We start from the raw sequence: 26,307 nt of genomic DNA, 5'->3' as shown, positions 1-26,307 counted from the left end.
GAACGTCCACGCTAGTTGACTCTTAGTCTTTGTGGTGTGTTCTAGTGCAACTTTTTGGCCCCGACACAGGCGACGTGACGTGAGCCGATGTACCAGTCGGACTTCGTTGCTGCTAATTCTTTGACGTTGCTTTGGTGTGTCTGTGCCTTTACTAAAGCATGGTACCGCTGTGCTGCAGACTCGAGTCACATTGTCGCTGTGCTGCAGGCTCGAGTCACATTGTCGCTGTGCTGCAGGCTCAAGTCACATTGTCGCTGTGCTGCAGGCTCAAGTCACATTGTCGCTGTGCTGCAGGCTCGAGTCACATTGTCGCTGTGCTGCAGGCTCGAGTCACATTGTCGCTGTGCTGCAGGCTCAAGTCACATTGTCGCTGTGCTGCAGGCTCAAGTCACATTGTCGCTGTGCTGCAGGCTCAAGTCACATTGTCGCTGTGCTGCAGGCTCGAGTCACATTGTCGCTGTGCTGCAGGCTCAAGTCACATTGTCGCTGTGCTGCAGGCTCGAGTCACATTGTCGCTGTGCTGCAGGCTCGAGTCACATTGCCGTTGCATCGGCGTTGAGTTTGCGTCCGATCGAAGCACCCGAGCTCAAAAAGTGCAGATGTTCATGACTGTGGTGCTGATGAGGTACAGTATGGGTTATGAGCGGAGGCCTTTGAGCTACGTTGTTTTATTTTTTGTGTGTGTCTGGATATCTGCTCAGTTAAAGGGGTATAGCGCTTAATTTGGGGATTATTGCTACAGTGAAGAGCAGTCACATCGGCCTCTGGTGAACATGATTAACTTTCCTCTAAAGCAGGAGACCAGAGAAGCGAGACTCCTGGGAATAATCCGGTGCACTGTCACAGTCCCCCTGCTCTTCTTTCCTTATTCATTCTCCATGCAGCGCTACATCTGCCACAGATCATGGAGCAAGACCAAAAAAAAGACAAGAAAAAGGAAATGAATATGAAATAGAGAATGCTAAAGCAGACAAAACTGTCTAGTAGTGGATGCTGAAATTCAGCTTGAGATTCTTGTAAAAGAACATTCTTATGACTGACCCGCTACATATCCAGCATAACCTGGTAATTCGCAGTTGCGGATGACAGGATGTCATAAACAAAATAACCGAGGCGCTAACTACCTCTGCCAAGTACAACGGTCCTCCATTGAGTACAAGCAACCGCATCAAGTAACCTCACAACACGTTCCTTTCATCACTGGCAGCATCACACGTCTAAGCGTTTCCCCCCTCCTGTTGCCTCCGACACCGTTCCCAAACAAAAGCACATCCAATTAGCCAGATGTAAGAGGGTGAATAATAGGAAACAGAAGAATGCGACAATATGGCTCGTCTTTGTGCCTTATCTCCTCAGAGCCATGCTATTGCAATGGTGGATCTAATCTCTTTTGTTTTGGCGGTGTTGTTGTCCCTTCTGTCATATCACTCTTTTCTACAATTAGGGACAATTAGGACAAAAATGCCATTGACAAGAACCCCCTTGCCAAAGTTTTTTTTTTTTTTTTTTTTTTTTTTTGCAAAGAATGTGGTAGCTGTTGCAAATGTTGGCACAGGACCTCTGCATTCTTGCTTCACTTCACATAAGCGTAAAAATGACATTTCTGCCAGCTTTGGGTAACAATGGCGTGATATCTGCAAAGGCAGCAGCCTCACTGGGAGCCTCTTACTTCACACTGCCACAGCACCACAGACTCCAGGGAAGGTTAGTTCTTGAGGCACCACTTATTAAGAAGGGAAAACATCCTTAAATGAATAAGTAGGGCAGGGTTAAGTTAATCTCCATTACCGCCATCAGGCATCGAGCACGGAGAGAACGCCGTCTTTGAAATCAATTGAAGCCGCGCTGTTCTGCCACATTGCACCGTATTAGTCTTGATGGCTGATGCATGTGTTTTATTGAGATTGAAATGATGAGACATAATGTGGTTATTGGTCTTTTTCTGCTGTATTGACTCACACAGTCCACACAGGCTATGATGGTCAATTGAAAAAGCCTAGATATTTTTCAAAGTGGTAAACAAAAAACTAGCCCTATACTATCTGTCTGCTATAGTTTGTCTCGGCTCAACTGTTGTTCGAATTTGTGCTCATCATGGTGGACAAAATAGCCAAGCTATACTTATACTTATATATATAAGCTTATACTTATATATATAAGCTTATACTTATACATATATTGATGAACATGGCTGTGAAGCTGGTCTTTGGAAATGAAGCCCTCTGTGCTACAGTACTGTGTCAATGTGACGCAACATCCAGTTGAGTTTGAGAGTAATTCCCCCTAGACCCCTTCAGTATGGAAATAGAGCTTGTAAAGATGAGCTGTTCTTTTGCCACTTCTTCTTTTGAATGATACTGTGTGTGCCTGTAACATGTCTCTTAGGGCGATGCATAGTGTTTGCCTCTGCTTTAGCTTCTCTGTCTCTGCACAGAAGGCTCTTATTGAAAAGACTATAGTAAGCACCCCTCGCTGGATTGCCCGCTCAACTGGCCTCGCTCATTTCGACGGTGTTCAGGGGTTCAGCCGGATGCAAGCAGTTAGCTCCATCCTCCTCGCCACTCTTCTTCCCCCTCTCCATCTCCCTATTCCATCTCTGCCCTGCTCCTCTTCCTCAGTCACCCCCCGAACTGCCTCTTCCATCTCCTTCCTCTTCTCTTCACCTTACATCCACCTTCTCAATCTCACCCTTTTCCTCCTCTCTCTCTCCGTTAGGGATGGGAATTGAGAACCAGTTCCAGTTTAGAACCAGTTCCAAATTGTCCAATCCATTCGAATCGTATGCCTCTGAGCTGATCAATAGAGCTCAACAGTCATGTGATGGTTCCAAGACGTCACCTCTGTGCACCTCTAAAAGCAAGTGACCCATATGCTACAGTATTTTATTTTATTTTATTTTATTTTATTTTATTTTATTTTATTTTATTTTATTTTATTTTGTGACAGAGTGCATTTCACCAGTGTTTCTGACGGTGAGTTCTTCAGTAAAACAAGCATTCTAATTTATTGTAACAAATGTTATTAGGCAGACATTCTGAATGTGTAGAATCAAGACTCAAGACAGAATGAAACAGCTGTGTTGAGGCTGAAAACCTGTGTAAGCCTACTTTTCTTCCCCACAGAGGAAATTGATCAGGAATCGATAAGGGAATGAATAAAGAATCGGACAGATAAGCCGAATCGATAATGGCATTGGTATCGATAAAATCGTATCACTTCCCATCCCTACTCTCCATCGTCGTTAAAGGAAGAGAGAGGAAAGGACAGGACAGATAGGGGGAAAGATGAGAGAGGGAAGATTGAGGAGGAGAAGGAGGATCAGGATAAAGAGGCTAGCAGAGCCAAACAAGGGCAATACAGGAAGTAGACAAACAGCTGAATATTAACAGCAGCCACATTTCATTTCTGTGTCATTGGCTTGTTCCATATGCAGAGGGAGGCAACATGACAGTGGTAAATTATAGCAGCTAGGTTCTACTTTGTAAATCTTTTTCATCGCCAAAAGGGGTTGTTTGTTTATAATGTGTAGAATTTTTCTGACCGTACTGTGCCAAAGCTTCTGGGTCTCATTTCAACTTTGTTTTTAGAGATGAAAGGAAAGAAAAGTGCACACTGACTGCACTACTTCTTGGCTCGACAGCAACAGTCTCGCAGCCGGACGTCTCATATTCTCCACTTTCCAGTGTTTTATTTTGTGTTGCAGTACATTCAAATCTGTGTGTGTGGTGTCATCATGTACTAAAACACAATCTGTTCATCCCCCATTTTTACACATTCATTTTCCAGCATCTCTCTTAGCCTTACCAAGAAGCAGCTGTTTCTCTCGCTGTGTCTTCAAGGCTCACTGTCGGTCTCTAGAATGACTTACAAAAGTAATAATGAGCAAACCTTTGTGATGCCACAAAGTTACAGAAGTCCAACCGGCTCGAAGCGCTAGTTTTTTCTATTGTGTGGATTTAGTTGGCCACCGTGTGTTTTGATACTTTAGTTTAGATAGACCAATCCAACTCCTTTATCATCATCACAGAGGCAAGGGTAACCCTGTTTTACACCCTATGGGACCTTTAAAAGGCTTTTAAAAGCATTGAGACTCAGAGGAAAGCACAGTAGACTCGGTGCTCATAAACAAGTCGGGGGTGGGATACTGTACCATGTGGGGAAAGAAGACAATAAGAGAGTACAACTCAACACACACCGAAACGTTTAGTCACCGTCTCCGCCTCTTTGAAGCGTCGGCTTTCGTTGCTTGCGGTGAAATCAGGGGCTGCGATCGCCCGCCTCCTTCATTTGTCCGTCCATGTATCATGCCAGATCTCTGAGATAGCGCTAATTGGAATTTGTTAAACTTGGGGGGGGGGGGGGGGGGGGGGGGGATGATGCTTCTCTTTGTGGACAACAGGATGGCACCGCGATTGCAGGTAAAAACGACATGACGTGTTGTTTATTACAGATTGGCCCAGAGGGGACTGCAGTTAGCGAGGATGGAACACTGGGCTCTGTATTGCAGTCCCACTTCCTGATTGACATGACGTGTTTGTTACTGATTGGCCCAGAGGGGACTGCAGTTAGCGAGGATGGAACAACTGGGCTCTGTAGTGCAGCCCCACTTCCTGATTGAGGCTGTCACATGCTTCAGTTTGTTGCCTCCACCCGCTACCTTGTCAAGCTGCCCCCCCCCCCCCCCCTCCCCCAAAGCCTTGCTCTTCGCATCCTATTCATAGGATTAGCAGAGATGCAGGTGTTTCCATAGCAACCGCAGTGCAGGCGACAGCAACTGGGCTATGGCAGGCCTGGTGGCTGCAGTGTGTGTGTGTGTGTGTGTGTTTGTGAGAGAGAGAGATAGAGAGACACCCCTATGTATCTAACTGCCACAGCCTGAGGGACTCACAACCACTAAGATTGAGAAAAAACAGATATTAAGTATTAAACTGTATGCAATTGTATTGCACCGTATTGCATGGCTGGCAATCAAATGGACTGCACACTAGTATAATATACAACCTGCACATGTGACACCTATGTATTTAATATGTAATGTGAATTGTAAATAGACTGCATTTATATAGCGCTTTTATCCAAAGCGGTTTACGATGTGCCTACATTCACCCATTCACACACCGAAGGCGGCCAGCTGCCACGCAGGGTGCTGCCACAGCCATCGGGAGCAATTTGGGGTTCAGTGTCTTGCCCAAGGACACCTCGACATGCCGACATGGAGGAGCCGGGGATCGAACCACTGACCTTCTGATTAGTGGACAACCTGCTCTACCTCCTGAGTCACGGCCGTTAAGCTTATGTAAACTGTTTTGGCAACAACCTGTTCGTGCCGAAGCTATTTGAATTGAGAGAGAGACAGACAGAGGGAGAAAGAGAGAGAGAGAGAGAGGGCACAGGAACACATGCTACACATGTTACAGTAGTTACCAACAAATCAAAGTAGCCTATTTGTCCTCACCGCAAACACACAAGCTCTCTCTCACACACACACACACACACACACACACACACACACACACACACACACACACACACACTCCACCAGGTATTAAAATTAACGATAGGCCAATATGATTGATGATACAGTACAGTACATACTAGCTAGATCCACATCAGTGTTTGGCTTTCCGAACAGATCAAATATAGAACCATAGAATCAATAGTCCTATTGCCAACACTGGATGTAAGCATGCCATATACTGTAAGCAGCATTGTAGATGCTATTGCATTCAGTGTGTGAACTCAGTGCGTAAAGCTGTTTGCACATGGCTTATTCCTCTGCTGTTGGTACAACCGCTCTTTCTCTCTGCCTTGTGGCCGGCGATGACATTACGGTTAGGTCTGATTTTCTAGTGAACGAGCTATATAGGTGGCGTTTCTAGGTAGGAAGTTGTAATTAGGCTGTCTGAAACCAGTTTGATACATAAGTTCACTGAATTTGCAACCTTTCTAGGTACCTGTTTTTGGCCAATTTTCGAGAACCATACAATGGACCACAAAACCTCCCGCAAGAGAAAAAAGTTAAACACCCATTCACTAAATAACAAACATCATCACTTTCTTTTCATTTTTATTTATGAATAGTCAAAAGCGTAAACCATTACTTAATTTCAGTGCCGTCAGTCGTTTTGTCACTTTTGAACGATAGTAAGAAGCATCCTACCTGACTCTAATCTGGACAGCAGCCGGCTAGTTAGGTTGCTAGCTAACTAACGTTAATAAACTCCGCCCGCCCCAAAGCAGGACTACACAGCCAGGATGGCAGCATGGCAGACCTTCAAGTGTAAGTGGAGTTCGTTTTAACCGTGCTTTATTAAATGATAAGCTGTCATTACTTAAGTATCCATTTGTTTCTGAATAACATTTTTGTTAGCTGGGTTTCACGCTTTTAATTTGAAGGTGGAAAATGGAAATGGTGGGATAGCAGATTGAATTGACACTGGTCTGTCATTTCACACGTACGATTTCCATTTTTCGCCTTCAAATTAAAAGTGTAAAAACAGCTAACGAAACGTTAGCCTGTGAAGCCTCAACCTGTCTGGATTATAAAAGTGAGTATAAAGTTAGAGAAAACAGCCATCAGCCATGCTGTTTTATACTCATTTATTGCCAAATGCTTTGGGATTCAACTTGATCAAGCTTGGTCAGACAAAGTCTGACTATTCAATGGAAACAAGTTATTTTTCTGTCACCTATAATAAAATGAGATACCTAATTAATCAAGTATCTAGTTAGGTCGCTAGGTGATAGAAGGGATTTCAATGGTTCTAAAAGTACTAAATGAGTAACTAACTAACTAACAGTACGACTGGAGTTTTCAATCTGGTGTCGCCCGGCGGCAACGTTCCCGTGTTGGCCTGGAGCATGCACATCAGAGACTTCTACCTGGACTAGCTGGCTAATTTCCCGGTTAGCCCTCTGCTAACTTGAATGGGGATACATTATTCAGTCGTGCAGCTCTTCTAGACCTTCCAAATGTTGTCGGACCGAATGTATCAATTAAATTCTGAAGTGAAACAAAGGAGTCATTGCGTTGTGCGATGCTGGGCTGCTGATGCTGAAATAAATTGATCTTTTACAGCCCCGACGGAGTAGGGTACGGCTAGGCTTTGACAAATGCTGCATTCACATGCTGCTCGGGTTGTCCCAATGCCTGAGTTGAGTAGTCGTTCTTCCTCAGTGTGTTCATGTGTTTGTAGGTTGTAATGTGGAGACAACACGGATGCTACAAAGAAGGTGTGTTGTATGGTAACTACCCAGGATTTGTTTAACATATTGTAAAATGCTACTGTGTGTTTCTGCAGATTTATAACTTTAGGAGGTGGGGAAATGGCTCTCTTGTTTATTCTAAACCAACTTTCTCATGGCTGTCTCTTATCAAGGTGGCACCTAAATTTGGCTGCCATTTGGAAGAATTAAATTGGTTACTTATTACGTCTGGCGTCACAGACCTGGTGAGTCTGCTACAGTTGGGTGCAAAAGACATTTTAGAATACTCACTTTATTACCAAGTAAAATAAAAGTACCTTTTGTCTTAGTGGCATTGGTGAAGACCCAGCGACAGCAAAGTCCTGCACACTGAGACATGCACAGGGATAACAGGACCTCAAATACAATGCAAAAGGACAGGACATGATAAACAGCAGGCTATAAATATCGCACTCGAAATATCCGTTCATCATTCAGGCAGCATGGCATACAGAGGCAGCTGTACACCATATTGAATTTTCATAAGTATTCACTTCCTGCATGAACGTTTAAATTCATGTAAATAATCATCATCATAATTCCTCCTTCCTAAGAGTTATTTTTAGTACTCAATAATGCATTGCTTTTCATTGACAAGTACATTTTTCAGTTATCTGCCTACTGCCAGTCAATAATAAAATCCTGCACTACAACTTTGCTATACAGTACACATTCTGTGTGTATATTATGTACTGTAGATCCTGACTCTGTGAAGTTCTGGCATCTCATCACAATCTCCTGGGAGGCTCTAACTGTACTATGCATTAGGCTACTAGCACTTATTTGAACATAACTGATAGCTGGCCCATATGCTGCAGTCAGCTGTGTTAATTATGGAAATGCCTTGTCGCCATGTTCTGCACATACACGGCACAGAGCAAATTCTCATCTGGGCATTATACGCTTATGCTATTCCACTGTGTCATCTCCTCATCCATGCTAAGTGCATCTTCATGTCAATTTGATCTCTCTGGGTGCTACTGAAGGCCGTGTGGTATTTCCAGATACAGTAACAAGCTTTTGCAAACAATCAAACATAAATTATGGTACAGTATAAATGGGAGCCCCCAGTGCTCGCTAATTGCAAGAAGCATAAATTGTACGTCGTGTTTCGCGACATCACGTTCGTACAAGAAATATATCTTGCCATGCTCAAAGCTATTGGTTTAAACGAGCCTGTGATAGACGGTGATAGACAGATGGTTCATCCAATCACCTGCCAGGTATTTTTTGGAATATGCCTGCCCTTTCCGAAACAGTTTCCAAAGACAATGTCCCAGATGGTTCTGTGTAACAAACCATATGGCCACGTCAGTTTATACATTGTATGAATGAAGTGTCATTTTAATTTAAAGCTGCCATAGGCAGTTTTGTTGTACGTTGGCGCCCAGGGTCGGAAATTAACTTTTTTGAATAGGGGCTTTTTTTGCCCCTGTGAAATATGTTTCGGGGGCATTTTGTATAATTTAAAATGTTGGGAAATATATTAGTTCTATTTTGCAGAGATTCAATGACTTTTATCCAAGCATATTTTATTTCTGATTGTCTTTAAAAAAAAACTTTGTTTAAATAACATGCCCTATGGTAAAAGCAGTGGGCATTTCAGCCTGCCTATTTTTGACGCCAATGCGGAAATTGCATTATTTCCAAATGGCCAGTGGGGGTCGCAGCTTGTGTAGCACTCCCGGGAACATCACCATTCAACTATATGGGAAACGAGACAACTTCTCTCTCGGTCTATGTATTAAATAAACACTTTCCAAATTAGTGTATGGTCTGAAAAAACAATTTCAAGTCTTTTTCATGCTGTAACGCGCTCCGTTTTCCAAATGATAGCCCCATTTCGAGGAAAATTGACGACAAACATCGGATAAAAAGAACAGTAATACTTCCGACCGGTAGAGGCAGCAATGTGCCGCAAGGCATCAGGTAGCAAGTATAGTTGAGCAAATTATCAGAAAATAGCATTACTTTATGATATTTTAATAATGTTAGTAGACACACGTAACTATATAGATACCATACATCTAACGTCCATAACATAGCGGACCATTTAACGTTATCTATACCGTTAGATAAAGCCTTAAGCCTTCTCTGTATTCAGACCATTCAGACCATTGGATTCAGCACAGAAACCGGAGTACGTTATAACGTTATAAATATAGTCACGTTATAAACAACTAACCAACGCTGGGGGTCCGTATGGAAACAGTGTTTCTCGAAATGGTTAAAAGTTAAATCAATTTGGTCATTCAGTGCCGTTTTACTGCAATGTAAAGTAAGTAGCGTTAGCGGCTACATTAGCCACAGTAGCTGACTACCCATAATGCATTACGGCGATAAGCGAGACAGAGCAAATTCGGAAACTCCCCCGGCAGCCGCTAGGGGCAGCCGTCCCTTCTCCTCGTACTTCCGTGTAGCATTAATCCATTCAACCAATCAAACGAAATCAAACAAATCCGGAAGTGAGCTTCATTTTGCTGTGTCAAAGTCAATGAGCTATGTTGGTCCATTATATATAGGTCAATGGGTAAAAGACAGAGGGCTCTATCTTCCGACAGGCGCTATCCCCTAATAGCGCTTGCGCACCTGTTTGCGCGTGCCTTAAGTCACGGAAGATAGCAGTCCGCCTTGCGCCGCCCGCCAGGTGTTATGGCGAGTTTTGCACCCCCGCGCTGACAGCATCCCCACATCACAGGAGCATATTGTAATGATTTATACAGAAATGTAACTGTTTAAAAGTGATATAATTGTCTGGTAGACATGACCTCCCTGATTTCTAAGTTAAAACAGCCCCGAAATATGTTGGGGATGCAATTCTCGGCCGGGATGCGGAAAGCTTCACGGCACGTGTCGCAGACGCAAATTACAGCCGTGCCAAAATCATCTGCGCCCCAAAATGCCTGCGCAAACGGGATTTGGGCGGTCTTAACTACCAGAATTATTCACCGGCGTGGCCAGGCAATGCTGGGCATTACGTAAATCAAAACCAATCAGATTCCCGTCTTGCAATGGCTGTTTGCGCGAGGCATGCAATATGCTGTAATTCTCTCCATGCATAATAGAGTGTACTCACTCGTGTGAGGACAGAGAGAGCTTATTGACAGATCGTCTGTGGTGCCAACGACCCTCCGGCTTATGAAGGTAAATAGCCTATGTCCAACAAGTTTTCTCAATTCATTTCCCTCTTTGCAATGTGATAAAAGTTTCTCAGTGAGTTATAGTTGATTGCCTCACTGAATTATCTGCTAATACCCAATTTTAGCAGCATAATTTGATGTCATGGCGTGGCAAGGCTGTGCGTAATGACATATCCAAAAGGAATTCCACTTTCCACTGCGCAAATACCTCTCTGTGCTGGGAGCGCAGCCGTTAACCTCCGTGCAGCGCATCCAGCGCAGAGAGGTATTTGCGCGTAAGAGGTCCTTTTCAAAGCTCTTAGCGCAAAGTAATTGCGCGCTGCTGACGATAGGGTAATGCCATCTATCCCACATTTTAGCACTGAAACGCCTGCTTTGGCATGGGGCAGCCAATGCCCAGTACAATTATCACAGGCATACTCTTGTGTCCGCCCCCAATTTGCATTGCGCACGGCGTTAAACGAGCGCAAACGCTAAATTAGCGCTTTTGGGAAGATAGAGCCCAAAATATCAAACAAAGATTAAGATTTAGAAGTAAGTAGACGCAAAGCTGTCTGATAAAATAAGTAGGTAGACGGCGTCTACCTGCGTCTACCTTCCGCTACACCACTGGATATGCATGGTGAGTCTTGTGGTGGCTGTATTTTGCCTAGCGTTAATCTGCCACTTCGTTATGCAGAACGTTCACAAGTGCGTAGATTTGACTTCACTTCTAGATGGGAATGTAGCGTATTGATCGTGATATTGTGGCATGTTGTGGCAAGCGTGTTTTGATGGTTATTGGCTCAACGTTACTTGCGTTGTGTGTCTGTCCCCTCTCTCTCGGACCTCGGTCTGTCTCTCTCTGAACGGTCGGGTTATTTGTGTGATACATTTGACCTCGTATCAATCCGTGGTGTTGATGTTTCCAATGCTCGAAACGCCCACATTGTATAACATTAAATTGCACTCCACTGTTTGGGCTTTTTTTCCCCCTTGATCTTAAAATAAGTCCACACAGCATGAGAGCCCAGCGCTGCTAATAGGTCTCACTCAAGTAGGCTACTGTTCACAACGTGCTACTCAACGTGTAGGCTACGCAGCATGTTGCTCAACGTCACGTGATAGCTTGGCCATTGCAAGTCACGGGCAAAAAGCTCCGAGCCCCCGCTAATTTCCCGACCCTGTTGGCGCCCCTAAATGTTTGCATACCTGCTCCCTATTTTATTTTCATTTTAAATCTGATGAAGGTCGCCATGACCAAAAACATGAATGCAAATCAACTGGAAGTGATCGTCTCTAATCTCCCTCTTTTCACAGCCTAATGTTGGCAGGTATGTGTTTGAATTGTGAGGACTTCATTACCCAGGAATGCTGTAAGGGAGCGTCTCAATTGGGGAGGACGGGAATCTCTTCCCTATAGTCCCACTAAATGGGCGTGTTTTTACTTCAAAAGTCAGTATTGCTGATGTCAATTTTGGATTTTACTCATGAAACATGTGGGTGCCACCCTGTGGTCCACACTGGGCCACACTGGCCGCATCTTCACAATGGAGTTCATTTCCTAGTCGTATGTGCTGACTTGAAGGGGGGGGGGGGCATCTCAATCCCTCTTTCTTTCATGTGTTGGAATGTTGACTGAGTCTAGATTGAATGACTCCTGTGTCAGTGGTCGTGGTGTTGCTCCTGCCCTCCCCTCCCGCTGGGAAGTCCCGCCCCCTCCCTTTCGACAACTCATAGAAATGCAGGAGGTATCCTTCCTCGCTGCATTTGCACTCAGCACATATTAGCAGTAACTCTTCACATTGAGTATATGAGAATTTATGACCTCCTAAATGGATTAGCTTTATTATCCGAAGAGCCACAAGTCAGACAGGCCATGGTTTATGCATTATTCTGTATCCATCCGGCTAATGTTTCTCTATCAGCGATTGTGGGCCAGAATAGCTTGAAGCAAATGAACAGCAGCCACACTTTTTGTGTGTGCTGCCGATCAAAGAGAAACTTTGGCCTGTGCTCAAAGGTTTTTTGGGGACACGACCAAAGAAAATCGAGCAACAAAAGGCCTCAGCCTCCTAAATAACAAACCAAACTGTGCAAGTCTATCAAAGTAGTTTCTGGTGGGTTTTAGGTTTCTTCTCGTGCCGTCTCTTTGAAATGTAAACCTTGTCAAGAGGGTCTACATGGCAGGGCATATATTTGAACAGCACCAAAGTTCATTTCCCTTTTGTTTTATATGCATGCATACATAATTGGTGTAGGGGGTTGCCATAGAAACCACTATAACTCAGATTCATTCTCCACAGCAGTCAGAGTCCAAATAAATGGCTTTGGGAATTGGGGCACGCTCCACATAAGCAGGGAACCGGGATAAATTTAGCCACCCTCCGAGAGGAGAGAGCTGCTAGAGGCTGAGCTAGAGAACAGAATCCAAAAGCCCCCCGAGAGGAGAGAGCTGCTAGAGGCTGAGCTAGAGAACAGAATCCAATAGCCCCCCGCCTCTCAGAATAAGAACGTGTCTGAGCGTCGCCTTGTTTATCGGTCTGCTAACAGGGCGTGATGCAGACGCCAGACTACTCTCCTATTATAACCATGACCTCAGCTCACACTCCTCCAGCTCGGCTGCAGCCGTTATCGCAGAAATGGAACACATAGCGTATACCTCTCTGCTCCCTGGCTAGACGCAGCGAGGGGAATCTGTACTTTAAGAATGAATGTTCCACTCGAGTGTGCAAGCTGCCCTCCAACACAGAGGAACAAACAGTAAAAGCACATGCAGCTACACACATAGGAATGAACAAACAGTAAAAGCACATGCAGCTACACACATAGAAACATAGAAACAGTAAAAACACATGTAGCTACACACATAGAAACATACAAACAATAAAAACACATGCAGGCCAGCTACACACATAGAAACATAGAAACAGTAAAAACACATGCAGCTACACACATAGAAACATACAAACAGTAAAAGCACATGCAGCTACACACATAGAAACATACAAACAATAAAAACACATGCAGGCCAGCTACACACATAGAAACATAGAAACAGTAAAAACACATGCAGCTACACACATAGAAACATACAAACAGTAAAAGCACATGCAGCTACACACATAGAAACATACAAACATTAAAAGCACATGCAGCTACACACATAGAAACATAGAAACAGTAAAAGCACATGCAGCTACACACATAGAAACATAGAAACAGTAAAAACACATGCAGCTACACACATAGAAACATATAAACAGTAAAAACACATGCAGCTACACACATAGAAACATACAAACAGTAAAAACACATGCAGCTACACACATAGAAACATACAAACAGTAAAAGCACATGCAGCTACACACATAGAAACATACAAACAGTAAAAACACATGCAGCTACACACATAGAAACATACAAACAGTAAAAACACATGCAGCTACACACATAGAAACATACAAACAGTAACAGCACATGCAGCTACACACATAGGAATGAACAAACAGTAAAAGCACATGCAGCTACACACATATAAACATAGAAACAGTAAAAACACATGCAGCTACACACATAGAAACATACAAACAGTAAAAGCACATGCAGCTACACACATAGAAACATACAAACAGTAAAAGCACATGTAGCTACACACATAGAAACATAGAAACAGTAAAAACACATGCAGCTACACACATAGAAACATAGAAACAGTAAAAGTACATGCAGCTACACACATAGAAACATACAAACAATAAAAACACATGCAGCTACACACATAGAAACATACAAACAGTAAAAGCACATGTAGCTACACACATAGGAATGAACAAACAGTAAAAGCACGTGCAGCTACACACATAGAAACATACAAACAGTAAAAACACATGCAGCTACACACATAGAAACATACAAACAGTAAAAGCACATGCAGCTACACAAATAGAAACATACAAACAATAAAAACACATGCAGGCCAGCTACACACATAGAAACATAGAAACAGTAAAAACACATGCAGCTACACACATAGAAACATACAAACAGTAAAAGCACATGCAGCTACACACATAGAAACATACAAACATTAAAAGCACATGCAGCTACACACATAGAAACATAGAAACAGTAAAAGCACATGCAGCTACACACATAGAAACATACAAACAGTAAAAGCACATGCAGCTACACACATAGAAACATACAAACAATAAAAACACATGCAGGCCAGCTACACACATAGAAACATAGAAACAGTAAAAACACATGCAGCTACACACATAGAAACATACAAACAGTAAAAGCACATGCAGCTACACACATAGAAACATACAAACATTAAAAGCACATGCAGCTACACACATAGAAACATAGAAACAGTAAAAGCACATGCAGCTACACACATATAAACATAGAAACAGTAAAAACACATGCAGCTACACACATAGAAACATACAAACAGTAAAAGCACATGCAGCTACACACATAGAAACATACAAACAGTAAAAGCACATGTAGCTACACACATAGAAACATAGAAACAGTAAAAACACATGCAGCTACACACATAGAAACATAGAAACAGTAAAAGTACATGCAGCTACACACATAGAAACATACAAACAATAAAAACACATGCAGCTACACACATAGAAACATACAAACAGTAAAAGCACATGTAGCTACACACATAGAAACATAGAAACAGTAAAAACACATGCAGCTACACACATAGAAACATAGAAACAGTAAAAGCACATGCAGCTACACACATAGAAACATACAAACAATAAAAACACATGCAGCTACAAACATAGAAACATATAAACAGTAAAAGCACATGCAGCTACACACATAGAAACATAGAAACAGTAAAAGCACATGCAGCTACACACATAGAAACATACAAACAGTAAAAGCACATGCAGCTACACACATAGAAACATACAAACAGTAAAAGCACATGTAGCTACACACATAGAAACATAGAAACAGTAAAAGCACATGCAGCTACACACATAGAAACATAGAAACAGTAAAAGCACATGCAGCTACACACATAGAAACATACAAACAGTAAAAGCACATGCAGCTACACACATATAAACATACAAACAGTAAAAACACATGTAGCTACACACATAGAAACATACAAACAGTAAAAGCACATGTAGCTACACACATAGAAACATAGAAACAGTAAAAACACATGTAGCTACACACATAGAAACATAGAAACAGTAAAAGCACATGCAGCTACACACATAGAAACATAGAAACAGTAAAAGCACATGCAGCTACACACATAGAAACATACAAACAGTAAAAACACATGCAGCTACACACATAGAAACATACAAACAGTAAAAGCACATGCAGCTACACACATATAAACATACAAACAGTAAAAACACATGCAGCTACACACATAGAAACATACAAACAGTAAAAGCCCATGCAGCTACACATATAGGAATGAACAAACAGTAAAAGCACGTGCAGCTACACACATAGAAACATACAAACAGTAAAAACACATGCAGCTACACACATAGAAACATAGAAACAGTAAAAGCACATGCAGCTACACACATATAAACATAGAAACAGTAAAAACACATGCAGCTACACACATAGAAACATACAAATAGTAAAAGCACATGCAGCTACACACATACGAATGAACAAACAGTAAAAGCACGTGCAGCTACACACATAGAAACATACAAACAGTAAAAGCACATGTAGCTACACACATAGAAACATAGAAACAGTAAAAACACATGCAGCTACACACATAGAAACATAGAAACAGTAAAAGCACATGCAGCTACACACATAGAAACATACAAACAGTAAAAACACATGCAGCTACACACATAGAAACATACAAACAGTAAAAACACATGCAGCTACACACATAGAAACATAGAAACAGTAAAAGCACATGCAGCTACACACATAGAAACATAGAAACAGTAAAAGCACATGCAGCTACACACATAGAAACATAGAAACAGTAAAAGCACATGCAGCTACACACATAGAAACATACAAACAGTAAAAGCACATGCAGCTACACACATAGAAACATACAAACAGTAAAAGCACATGCAGCTACACACATAGAAACATAGAAACAGTAAAAACACATGCAGCTACACACATAGGAATGAACAAACAGTAAAAGCACATGCAGCTACACACATAGAAACATACAAACAGTAAAAGCACATGCAGCTACACACATAGGAATGAACAAACAGTAAAAGCACATGCAGCTACACACATAGAAACATACAAACAGTAAAAGCACATGCAGCTACACACATAGGAATGAACAAACAGTAAAAGCACGTGCAGCTACACACATAGAAACATACAAACAGTAAAAACACATGCAGCTACACACATAGAAACATACAAACAGTAAAAGCACATGCAGCTACACACATAGGAATGAACAAACAGTAAAAGCACGTGCAGCTACACACATAGAAACATACAAACAGTAAAAACACATGCAGCTACACACATAGAAACATACAAACAGTAAAAGCACATGCAGCTACACAAATAGAAACATACAAACAGTAAAAGCACATGCAGCTACACACATATAAACATATAAACAGTAAAAACACATGCAGCTACACACATAGAAACATACAAACAGTAAAAGCACATGCAGCTACACACATAGAAACATACAAACAGTAAAAGCACATGTAGCTACACACATAGAAACATAGAAACAGTAAAAACACATGCAGCTACACACATAGAAACATAGAAACAGTAAAAGCACATGCAGCTACACACATAGAAACATACAAACAGTAAAAACACATGCAGCTACACACATATAAACATAGAAACAGTAAAAGCACATGCAGCTACACACATATAAACATAGAAACAGTAAAAACACATGCAGCTACACACATAGAAACATACAAACAGTAAAAGCACATGCAGCTACACACATAGGAATGAACAAACAGTAAAAGCACGTGTAGCTACATACATAGAAACATACAAACAGTAAAAGCACATGTAGCTACACACATAGAAACATAGAAACAGTAAAAACACATGCAGCTACACACATAGAAACATAGAAACAGTAAAAGCACATGCAGCTACACACATAGAAACATAGAAACAGTAAAAACACATGCAGCTACACACATAGAAACATACAAACAGTAAAAACACATGCAGCTACACACATAGAAACATAGAAACAGTAAAAGCACATGCAGCTACACACATAGAAACATAGAAACAGTAAAAGCACATGCAGCTACACACATAGAAACATACAAACAGTAAAAGCACATGCAGCTACACACATAGAAACATACAAACAGTAAAAGCACATGCAGCTACACACATAGAAACATAGAAACAGTAAAAGCACATGCAGCTACACACATAGAAACATAGAAACAGTAAAAACACATGCAGCTACACACATAGGAATGAACAAACAGTAAAAGCACATGCAGCTACACACATAGAAACATACAAACAGTAAAAGCACATGCAGCTACACACATAGGAATGAACAAACAGTAAAAGCACATGCAGCTACACACATAGAAACATACAAACAGTAAAAGCACATGCAGCTACACACATAGGAATGAACAAACAGTAAAAGCACGTGCAGCTACACACATAGAAACATACAAACAGTAAAAACACATGCAGCTACACACATAGAAACATACAAACAGTAAAAGCACATGCAGCTACACACATAGGAATGAACAAACAGTAAAAGCACGTGCAGCTACACACATAGAAACATACAAACAGTAAAAACACATGCAGCTACACACATAGAAACATACAAACAGTAAAAACACATGCAGCTACACAAATAGAAACATACAAACAGTAAAAGCACATGCAGCTACACACATATAAACATAGAAACAGTAAAAACACATGCAGCTACACACATAGAAACATACAAACAGTAAAAGCACATGCAGCTACACACATAGAAAGATACAAACAGTAAAAGCACATGTAGCTACACACATAGAAACATAGAAACAGTAAAAACACATGCAGCTACACACATAGAAACATAGAAACAGTAAAAGCACATGCAGCTACACACATAGAAACATACAAACAGTAAAAACACATGCAGCTACACACATAGAAACATAGAAACAGTAAAAGCACATGCAGCTACACACATATAAACATAGAAACAGTAAAAACACATGCAGCTACACACATAGAAACATACAAACAGTAAAAGCACATGCAGCTACACACATAGGAATGAACAAACAGTAAAAGCACGTGCAGCTACACACATAGAAACATACAAACAGTAAAAGCACATGTAGCTACACACATAGAAACATAGAAACAGTAAAAACACATGCAGCTACACACATAGAAACATAGAAACAGTAAAAGCACATGCAGCTACACACATAGAAACATACAAACAGTAAAAACACATGCAGCTACACACATAGAAACATACAAACAGTAAAAACACATGCAGCTACACACATAGAAACATAGAAACAGTAAAAGCACATGCAGCTACACACATAGAAACATAGAAACAGTAAAAGCACATGCAGCTACACACATAGAAACATAGAAACAGTAAAAGCACATGCAGCTACACACATAGAAACATACAAACAGTAAAAGCACATGCAGCTACACACATAGAAACATAGAAACAGTAAAAGCACATGCAGCTACACACATAGAAACATAGAAACAGTAAAAACACATGCAGCTACACACATAGGAATGAACAAACAGTAAAAGCACATGCAGCTACACACATAGAAACATACAAACAGTAAAAGCACATGCAGCTATACACATAGGAATGAACAAACAGTAAAAGCACATGCAGCTACACACATAGAAACATACAAACAGTAAAAGCACATGCAGCTACACACATAGGAATGAACAAACAGTAAAAGCACATGTAGCTACACACATAGAAACATACAAACAGTAAAAGCACATGCAGCTACACACATAGAAACATAGAAACAGTAAAAGCACATGCAGCTACACACATAGAAACATAGAAACACTAAAAACACATGCAGCTACACACATAGAAACATACAAACATTAAAAGCACATGCAGCTACACACATAGAAACATAGAAACAGTAAAATCACATGCAGCTACACACATAGAAACATACAAACAGTAAAAACACATGCAGCTACACACATAGAAACATACAAACAGTAAAATCACATGCAGCTACACACATAGAAACATAGAAACAGTAAAAGCACATGCAGCTACACACATAGAAACATACAAACAGTAAAAGCACATGCAGCTACACACATAGAAACATACAAACAGTAAAAGCACATGCAGCTACACACATAGAAACATAGAAACAGTAAAAGCACATGTAGCTACACACATAGAAACATACAAACAGTAAAAGCACATGCAGCTACACACATAGAAACATAGAAACAGTAAAAGCACATGTAGCTACACACATAGAAACATACAAACAGTAAAAGCACATGTAGCTACACACATAGAAACATACAAACAGTAAAAGCACATGTAGCTACACACATAGAAACATAGAAACAGTAAAAGCACATGCAGCTACACACATAAACATATAAACAGTAAAAGCACATGCAGCTACACACATAAACATACAAACAGTAAAAACACATGGAGCTACACACATAGAAACATACAAAAAGTAAAAGCACATGGAGCTACACACATAGAAACATAGAAACAGTAAAAACACATGTAGCTACACACATAGAAACATACAAACAGTAAAAGCACATGTAGCTACACACATAGAAACATACAAACAGTAAAAGCACATGCAGCTACACACATAGAAACATACAAACAGTAAAAACACATGCAGCTACACACATAGAAACATACAAACAGTAAAAACACATGCAGCTACACACATAGAAACATACAAACAGTAAAAACACATGCAGCTACACACATAGAAACATACAAACATTAAAAGCACATGCAGCTACACACATAGAAACATACAAACAGTAAAATCACATGCAGCTACACACATAGAAACATAGAAACAGTAAAAGCACATGCAGCTACACACATAGAAACATAGAAACAGTAAAAGCACATGCAGCTACACACATAGAAACATACAAACAGTAAAAGCACATGCAGCTACACACATAGAAACATAGAAACAGTAAAAGCACATGCAGCTACACACATAGAAACATACAAACAGTAAAAACACATGTAGCTACACACATAGAAAAATACAAACAGTAAAAATGCATGCAGCTACACACATAGAAACATACAAACAGTAAAAGCACATGCAGCTACACACATAGAAACATACAAACAGTAAAAACACATGCAGCTACACACATAGAAACATACAAACAGTAAAAACACATGCAGCTACACACATAGAAACATAGAAACAGTAAAAGCACATGCAGCTACACACATAGAAACATAGAAACAGTAAAAGCACATGCAGCTACACACATAGAAACATAGAAACAGTAAAAGCACATGCAGCTACACACATAGAAACATACAAACAGTAAAAGCACATGCAGCTACACACATAGAAACATAGAAACAGTAAAAGCACATGCAGCTACACACATAGAAACATAGAAACAGTAAAAACACATGCAGCTACACACATAGGAATGAACAAACAGTAAAAGCACATGCAGCTACACACATAGAAACATAGAAACAGTAAAAGCACATGCAGCTACACACATAGGAATGAACAAACAGTAAAAGCACATGCAGCTACACACATAGAAACATACAAACAGTAAAAGCACATGCAGCTACACACATAGGAATGAACAAACAGTAAAAGCACGTGCAGCTACACACATAGAAACATACAAACAGTAAAAACACATGCAGCTACACACATAGAAACATACAAACAGTAAAAACACATGCAGCTACACAAATAGAAACATACAAACAGTAAAAGCACATGCAGCTACACACATATAAACATAGAAACAGTAAAAACACATGCAGCTACACACATAGAAACATACAAACAGTAAAAGCACATGCAGCTACACACATAGAAACATACAAACAGTAAAAGCACATGTAGCTACACACATAGAAACATAGAAACAGTAAAAACACATGCAGCTACACACATAGAAACATAGAAACAGTAAAAGCACATGCAGCTACACACATAGAAACATACAAACAGTAAAAACACATGCAGCTACACACATAGAAACATAGAAACAGTAAAAGCACATGCAGCTACACACATATAAACATAGAAACAGTAAAAACACATGCAGCTACACACATAGAAACATACAAACAGTAAAAGCACATGCAGCTACACACATAGGAATGAACAAACAGTAAAAGCACGTGCAGCTACACACATAGAAACATACAAACAGTAAAAGCACATGTAGCTACACACATAGAAACATAGAAACAGTAAAAACACATGCAGCTACACACATAGAAACATAGAAACAGTAAAAGCACATGCAGCTACACACATAGAAACATACAAACAGTAAAAACACATGCAGCTACACACATAGAAACATACAAACAGTAAAAACACATGCAGCTACACACATAGAAACATAGAAACAGTAAAAGCACATGCAGCTACACACATAGAAACATAGAAACAGTAAAAGCACATGCAGCTACACACATAGAAACATAGAAACAGTAAAAGCACATGCAGCTACACACATAGAAACATACAAACAGTAAAAGCACATGCAGCTACACACATAGAAACATAGAAACAGTAAAAGCACATGCAGCTACACACATAGAAACATAGAAACAGTAAAAACACATGCAGCTACACACATAGGAATGAACAAACAGTAAAAGCACATGCAGCTACACACATAGAAACATACAAACAGTAAAAGCACATGCAGCTACACACATAGGAATGAACAAACAGTAAAAGCACATGCAGCTACACACATAGAAACATACAAACAGTAAAAGCACATGCAGCTACACACATAGGAATGAACAAACAGTAAAAGCACATGTAGCTACACACATAGAAACATACAAACAGTAAAAGCACATGCAGCTACACACATAGAAACATAGAAACAGTAAAAGCACATGCAGCTACACACATAGAAACATAGAAACACTAAAAACACATGCAGCTACACACATAGAAACATACAAACATTAAAAGCACATGCAGCTACACACATAGAAACATAGAAACAGTAAAATCACATGCAGCTACACACATAGAAACATACAAACAGTAAAAACACATGCAGCTACACACATAGAAACATACAAACAGTAAAATCACATGCAGCTACACACATAGAAACATAGAAACAGTAAAAGCACATGCAGCTACACACATAGAAACATACAAACAGTAAAAGCACATGCAGCTACACACATAGAAACATACAAACAGTAAAAGCACATGCAGCTACACACATAGAAACATAGAAACAGTAAAAGCACATGTAGCTACACACATAGAAACATACAAACAGTAAAAGCACATGCAGCTACACACATAGAAACATAGAAACAGTAAAAGCACATGTAGCTACACACATAGAAACATACAAACAGTAAAAGCACATGTAGCTACACACATAGAAACATACAAACAGTAAAAGCACATGTAGCTACACACATAGAAACATAGAAACAGTAAAAGCACATGCAGCTACACACATAAACATATAAACAGTAAAAGCACATGCAGCTACACACATAAACATACAAACAGTAAAAACACATGGAGCTACACACATAGAAACATACAAAAAGTAAAAGCACATGGAGCTACAAACATAGAAACATAGAAACAGTAAAAACACATGTAGCTACACACATAGAAACATACAAACAGTAAAAGCACATGTAGCTACACACATAGAAACATACAAACAGTAAAAGCACATGCAGCTACACACATATAAACATACAAACAGTAAAAACACATGCAGCTACACACATAGAAACATACAAACAGTAAAAACACATGCAGCTACACACATAGAAACATACAAACAGTAAAAACACATGCAGCTACACACATAGAAACATACAAACATTAAAAGCACATGCAGCTACACACATAGAAACATACAAACAGTAAAATCACATGCAGCTACACACATAGAAACATAGAAACAGTAAAAGCACATGCAGCTACACACATAGAAACATACAAACAGTAAAAGCACATGCAGCTACACACATAGAAACATACAAACAGTAAAAGCACATGCAGCTACACACATAGAAACATAGAAACAGTAAAAGCACATGCAGCTACACACATAGAAACATACAAACAGTAAAAGCACATGCAGCTACACACATAGAAACATACAAACAGTAAAAGCACATGCAGCTACACACATAGAAACATAGAAACAGTAAAAGCACATGCAGCTACACACATAGAAACATACAAACAGTAAAAACACATGTAGCTACACACATAGAAACATACAAACAGTAAAAATGCATGCAGCTACACACATAGAAACATACAAACAGTAAAAGCACATGCAGCTACACACATAGAAACATACAAACAGTAAAAACACATGCAGCTACACACATAGAAACATACAAACAGTAAAAACACATGCAGCTACACACATAGAAACATAGAAACAGTAAAAGCACATGTAGCTACACACATAGAAACATACAAACAGTAAAAGCACATGCAGCTACACACATAAACATATAAACAGTAAAAGCACATGCAGCTACACACATAAACATACAAACAGTAAAAACACATGCAGCTACACACATAGAAACATACAAAAAGTAAAAGCACATGGAGCTACACACATAGAAACATACAAACAGTAAAAGCACATGTAGCTACACACATAGAAACATACAAACAGTAAAAACACATGCAGCTACACACATAGAAACATACAAAAAGTAAAAGCACATGCAGCTACACACATAGAAACATACAAACAGTAAAAGCACATGCAGCTACACACATAAACATACAAACAGTAAAAACACATGCAGCTACACACATAGAAACATACAAAAAGTAAAAGCACATGGAGCTACACACATAGAAACATACAAACAGTAAAAGCACATGTAGCTACACACATACAAACATACAAACAGTAAAAGCACATGCAGCTACACACATAGAAACATACAAACAGTAAAAACACATGCAGCTACACACATAGAAACATACAAAAAGTAAAAGCACATGCAGCTACACACATAGAAACATAGAAACAGTAAAAGCACATGTAGCTACACACATAGAAACATACAAACAGTAAAAACACATGCAGCTACACACATAGACACAAACAGTAAAAGCACATGCAGCTACACACATAGAAACATACAAACAGTAAAAACACATGCAGCTACACACATAGAAACATAGAAACAGTAAAAGCACATGTAGCTACACACATAGAAACATACAAACAGTAAAAACACATGCAGCTACACACATAGACACAAACAGTAAAAGCACATGCAGCTACACACATAGACACAAACAGTAAAAGCACATGCAGCTACACACATAGAAACATACAAACAGTAAAAGGACCATCATTTACAAAATGATCATGCTGTATTGAAGAAGACTTGAAACTAGCGATTGAGACATAAACTCATTCGTCATTAGGAAAGTGTTTACTGAGGTCATAAAGCCACTTTGGCTTCATTTGTCAGTAATGGAGGTTGCCCCTTTGTTTCAATGGAGCCTTTTAATGTCCATGATGGTCCAAATGCTCTCTCGGTATAGCTACAAGTCTGATGGAAACACTGGTGCAATAAAGTAGAGTGCCCCAAAAAGATGAAGCCATCTACTGACCATGTCCACCTCACACTTATGACCCATTTATTATGACCCATTTGGGATGCATTCTTGCTAGCATAGCATTCAACAGGAAGGTGAAACGGGGACATCGGCTGAGGGAAGAGGGCAGCGCTGGTGAAAATCTCCCCGGCTAAAGGGAGCTCCAGATTTTGCTCGTATAGAAGCCCTCACCCCTTCTCCCTTTGGCTGTTTTTACCATTGTAACGTTACATCTGGACCAGTGGAAGCCTTCTTTTGTCTCCGTGGCCAGAAGAAGACAATAGACACTCTGGAGTTGTAGCACAGTAAGGGGTCTGTGTTTACCATGACAAAGCTGAGGGCCATGCAACGGTCAGCGCCGACAAACCAGGCAAACCAGACCGCCGATGTGTAAATCCCTCTCCACACACACATGCACATACACAAATATACAGAACAAAAACAGAAACACGCATACACGCATATACTGTACTGCAACTAGCCAGCCAGCCACAGCCGACCACAGATATGCAGCGCGCAGAGTTAGAAAATTGGAAGCATTTGGGCGCCTGAACAACAGCATGTCTTTAGCTCTTTTATGTTTGTCTTTACGAGCCGTACTGACATTTATATTCCAGACTTTTCTGCAAACGCTGCAGAAAAGGATGTTGTCGAAACATTGGCTCGTAGAAGCCTCTCCCACGCATTTTCCTTTGAGTCATATCTGATGGAGGCTAATGATAGCATCGTTCCTACCTTTCTTCTCCTTATCCTATATCTCCAACTACAAGGCATGCTTAATGTGGCTCATCATTACACTGATTATGTCTATGGTGAAGGAAACAGAGAAGATTTAACTAGAGTCAACAGGTGACCGCGCAATGGGTTTCTATTTGTTTTTTGCAGTGTCTTCTGGTTTAGGTATAGGCAGAATAAATTCAAATGGGGACACTGATGTTCAAAGCATATAATATCCCCCCTACCCCTCCTCCTCCGCAACCCCCCCCCCTCCCCCCCCCCCACACACACACACACACACACACACACACACACAC

At 40.4% G+C, this 26,307-nt stretch overlaps 1 protein-coding gene across 1 annotated transcript in view; it reads left to right on the top strand.

The window, feature by feature from the left end:
* ncam1a (neural cell adhesion molecule 1a) overlaps positions 1-26,307 on the top strand; it is a gene marked incomplete at both ends in the record, with an annotated part of 454,208 nt that overhangs the window by 211,011 nt on the left and 216,890 nt on the right. The window lies entirely within an intron of this gene.

This window comes from Poromitra crassiceps, assembly GCF_964638095.1.
Source record: "Poromitra crassiceps genome assembly, chromosome: 1".
Classification (NCBI taxonomy): Eukaryota; Metazoa; Chordata; class Actinopteri; order Beryciformes; family Melamphaidae; genus Poromitra; species Poromitra crassiceps.
The sequence above is the reverse complement of the archived record's forward strand: the minus strand, read 5'-3'. Positions and strand labels throughout refer to the sequence as shown.